Source organism: Psammomys obesus, unplaced genomic scaffold (genome assembly GCF_907164565.1).
Source record: "Psammomys obesus unplaced genomic scaffold, mPsaObe1.curated_primary_1811, whole genome shotgun sequence".
Classification (NCBI taxonomy): Eukaryota; Metazoa; Chordata; class Mammalia; order Rodentia; family Muridae; genus Psammomys; species Psammomys obesus.
The window spans coordinates 23,427,937-23,432,809 of record NW_026585504.1 but is presented as its reverse complement, the minus strand read 5'-3'; the positions used below and the strand labels follow the sequence as shown (position 1 = coordinate 23,432,809).

The following is a 4,873-nucleotide window of genomic DNA, read 5'->3' as shown; positions in this document are numbered from 1 at the left end:
TGTGTTTTAACACCTTCTCAGTATAGTACTAACTTATATGTGTTAATTTTGTAGATAAAAAATGGAATCAAATACTTCTAAGAGAAGAACATACATATTATTCACTGCTGGATAGCTATAAATCAGATCTTATTTAAAACTCTATGCTCAATCAACTAACCATGCTAAACCTGTATTAATATTAGTAAATAAAATATGATCATTCCTCCATGATTCTGAATGAAAGGCAATCTAAAACAATGGTAAAACTGATATTTTTATTGATAATTGTCTTTTAAGAATGTGTTTGGTCATCTTGCAGCAAATCTCTATCTTATGCAATGAAATACTAAATAACTATTATCCCAGGGAATTGTTCTAGAATATACTGAATGGGTTTTTTAAAGCTACTCTGAAATTTTTTAGGATAAGAAGTAACAAATTCAGAAGTAGAATTCAGATTGTCCAAAAATTCAAGCTTCATAGAATTCTCTGGTGTATTATTATTGTATTTTCCTTAGAGAATCTGGAAAACATTAGAAAATACATAGAGTTGTTGCACACAAGACTCTCATATACAGTCATGCTTCTAGAGCAAATATTTGTGTTACCTAATGTCTTCAGAATATACTTTTCATCCTCACCCTTTGAAGTCCTCACAAAAAGGGAAGGTGAATATGACTCTGATGATAATGAAAGAGTTTTCATTGTTCACCTGCTGTCTTCTTTAACTGCAGAGTTCTCATAAAATAACAGAGTAAGACCTAAACATTGAAAATCACCAGGAAAATTACTAAAGATGGAAGAAAGTGGGCAAGCATTTCCCATCATCCAGCTTGAGTATTTTCTATTACAGATTGAATGTTAGCACTCTGCTTGTACTTTTGGGTGAATAAGTGTTGTTCATTGGAAGTTCATCATTCACATCCATCCAAGATTGATGATCCAAGGCACCATTTGTTTAAATATTTATGTAACTTATTTTCTTCATTCAAACAATATAGGTGATCAATAAGTAAATGATATGATGAGAAAGCAGGTGATAGATGATTTATAATATGTTGTCGCTGTCAGGAAATTATAATATTTCAGTCTAAGGAGTCCAAAGTTTAGCTGATAAAATTCAAGATCAGTACTTTTGACTTCTAAAATTAAACTAAATGTAAGTGTTAGGCTTTAGGTTTGAATATGAATTATCTTCTTCTCTTGTTACCATTTACACATGTGTTTGCATGTGTAGCTCATCTATTTGCATGGTAGCTCAAAAATCAGTTAGCTAAATAAATAAATCCTATGGGATATTGTGATTTTAGTTTTTATATTTCTTATATGGTATTCTGTACAGCATAGTCTCAACAAGATTGGAACATCTAAATTACAGCTTTAACCAAATATTTTAATTCAGCAATGTCATAGAACTAACTGATGATTGATAGTGTAATCATACACGCTGATAAAAAATGGTAAGATTCGAAAAATTTTATAATGAAATTAAATGTTTTCCTATCAGGTCAAAAGTACTAAACTTACTTCTGCTTTGAACTTTCATGATTGCTAAGGACACATTCAGACCACTTCTTACTAGATTAATGGTCAGAAACTCACTTACTGGTGAGACCACACATATTTTCAGGCCTTTGAATTGCTATCTTGCTTCCTCCTTGAACTTCTGGAAGAGGTAGTTCCTGGTGGAGCATGTACAGAACAGTGACACTGGATGCTTATATTCTGGGCCAGTTACATATGGCCCATTAGCTTTCACTTTGGGCATCAATGATTCCCAAAGCTGACAAAGACTTCTCCTCACATTGAGCTTTTCTAGTTCAGGTGCAGATGTTAACTTCATAACAATATGAATGTCAGGTTCACCTAGATAACTCACTTTCCACATCCTTTCTTTCTCTTCAGGTTGTTTCTAAAGACAGAGTGAATACAATGGGGGAATCAGTCTTTGGCATCATAATTTTGCTGTGGAGACTTGCCCACTCATAGAGTGTTCAGCTCTTACTCTTTATGGTGTTTTTGGTACTTTATCTGCTCATTGTATCTGAAAATATTGTCATCATGGTCTTAATAACCACTGACCCCCATCTCCATTTCCGTATGCACTTCTTGTTGGCCAACATATCCTTTACTGACACTTAGATTTCCTCAGACACAACTCCTAAGATGATCACAGACTTTCTCAGAAAAACAAGACTATTTCCTTTGCAGGCTGCATAACTCAGATATTCTTTTCCAGCTCTGTTGGCACAGGAGAAATGGAACTGCTGGTGGTAATGACTAATGACCACTATGTGGCCATCTTCAAACCCACAACTACTTCATCATTATGAGCATAATAAAAATGTACTGGGTTCATGTTTTCTTTCTGGACCATGGGCTTTGTGCATGCCATCAGTCAACTTGTATCAGTTCTGCAGCTACCTTTTAGTGTGAGCATTGTAATTTACAGTTTCTTCTGTGACATACCACTGATAATAAACCTAGCACTCATGAATTTGTATGATTTGGATTCTTATAAATATAAAACAATTTTATTTACTCTGATACTTTAACGAAACTGTCATGTCTACATAACAGAAAGTTTCTCCTCAGTCTGTATTGGCCAAGTGAATAACACTGAGTAAAGGACTAAGATTCTCTATTCTGAGGTGATTAATGTCTCTCTAATTTCACAAATATGTAGCACTTGGTACCGATCTTAACAAAGCAATTGCTAATGTATTTTTAAAATAATTACATCCAACGTTCTCATTCTGATCAGAACACAGAACAAGTGAATTCACCACTGAGACAACATTGGGCAACAAATTGGTCAGGCTAAAGGGAAGTGCTTCCAAGAAACTGTTTCTGCACAACACAGATGCCTTCATAAGCACACATAAGATGGAAAAATATGATCTTGGGAAAAAAACATACCTTTGGTAAGTCACCTCATTTTTCCAACGTTTCCCCCCAAGATTATTCTTATACATTTCTATGCATCTCTTCTACCAATTCCTATTATATGTGGACTCGAGTAATGTTGCTTTATTTTCTGTCATTTTAGCAGCCAATTGATGACTTTTCTCTATATTTTCTAATTCAACAGAAGTTTCTGTGCTTTACCATCAATGCAAACATGACCAAAAGTCACATCCTCAGTGTGTTTGAAACTTCATCAGAAGATCATATTTTTTTTATCTAATGATCCATATAAGGAGCAACCAGCTAAACATTGCACTATAATTTCCTGTATCTTATCAGATATAATATTGTTGAAGAATAAAGTACACTGTATGATAATTTTCTGTTCAGAATTAGGGGTAAACATAATAGCAAGTTATAAGAGAAGAAACATAAGAGTTGTTGATTTCTGAAATCAGATTAAAGCAGTCTGCCAGCAAACGAGGCATTACAAGCAACTAGAGGACCACTTTTACTTATGATTGTAAGCTCAGCCTTTAACAGCTGAGCCATCTCTCCAGCAAGACAGGACCACTTTTTTTTATTTTTTAACACTTTATTCACATTGTATCCCCCCATAAGCTCCTCTCTCCTCCCCTCCCAATCCTACCTTCCCACCCCATTCTTCATGCATGCCCTTCCCTAAGTCCACTGATAGGAGAGGTCCTCCTCTCCTTCCTTCTGATCTTAGGCTATCAGATGAAATCCAGAGTGGCTGCATTGTCATCTTCTGTGGCCTGGTAAGACTGCTCTCCCCTCAGGGGGAGGTGATCAAAGAGCAGGCCAATCAGATTATGTCAGAGGCAGTCCCTCTTCCCATTACTATGTAACCCACTTGGACACTAAACTGCCATAGATTACATCTGCACAGGGGTTCTAGGTTATCTCCATGCCTGGTACTTGGTTGGAGTATTGGTCTCTGGGAAGACCCCTGTGTTAAAATCTTCTAGTTCTGTTGCTCTCCTTGTGGAGTTCCTGTCCTCTCTATAACCTACTATTTCCCACTTCTTACATAAGATTCCATGCACTCTGCCTTACAGTTGGCCATGAAGTCTCAGTATCTGCTTTGATAATCTGTAGGGCAGAGCCTTTCAGAGGCCCTCTGTGGCAGGTTCCTAGGTTGTTTCCTGCTTTCTTCTTCTTCTGATGTCCATCCTCTTTGCCTTTTGGGATGGGGATTGAGCATTTTAGACAGAGTTCTCTCTCATTCAAGCAACTTAATGGCCCACTTAAAAACCCTAGAAAAAGAAGAAGCAGACACACCAAAAAGGAGTAGACTGCTGGAAATAATCAAACTCAGGGCTGAAATCAATCAATTAGAAACAAATAAAACAATTCAAAGAATCAATGAAACCAAGAGCTGGTTCTTTGAGAAAATCAATAAGATCGACAGACCCTTAGCCAAGCTAACTAAAAGGCAGAGGGACACCACCCAAATCAACAAAATCAGAAATGAAAAGAGGGACATAACTACAGACACTGAGGAAATCCAAACAATTATTAGGACTTAATTCAAAAGTCTATACTCAACAAAATTTGAAAATCTAAATGAAATGGACAATTTTCTTGATCGATTTGACTTACCAAAGCTGAATCAGGACCAGGTAAATCAACTAAATAGTCCTATATCCCCCAAAGAAATAGAAGCAGTCATCAAAAGTCTCCCATCCAAAAAAAGCCCAGGACCAGATGGCTTCAGCGCAGAATTCTACCAGACCTTCATAGAAGAGCTAACTCCAATTCTCTTCAAACTATTCCACAAAATAGAAACAGAAGGAATATTACCAAACTCATTCTATGAAGCCACAGTCACCTTGGTAACTAAACCTCACAAAGACTCAACAAAGAAAGAGAATTTCAGGACAATCTCCCTTACGAACATTGATGCAAAAATACTCAACAAAATACTTGCAAACTGAATCCAAGAACACATCAAAGATATTAT

The 4,873-nt window shown here is 36.2% G+C and overlaps 1 pseudogene; it reads left to right on the top strand.

Moving 5' to 3' along the window:
- Positions 1 to 1,914: 1,914 nt before the first annotated feature.
- Positions 1,915 to 4,873, top strand: part of LOC129673009 (olfactory receptor 4K3-like) — a 13,033-nt pseudogene continuing 10,074 nt past the window's right edge.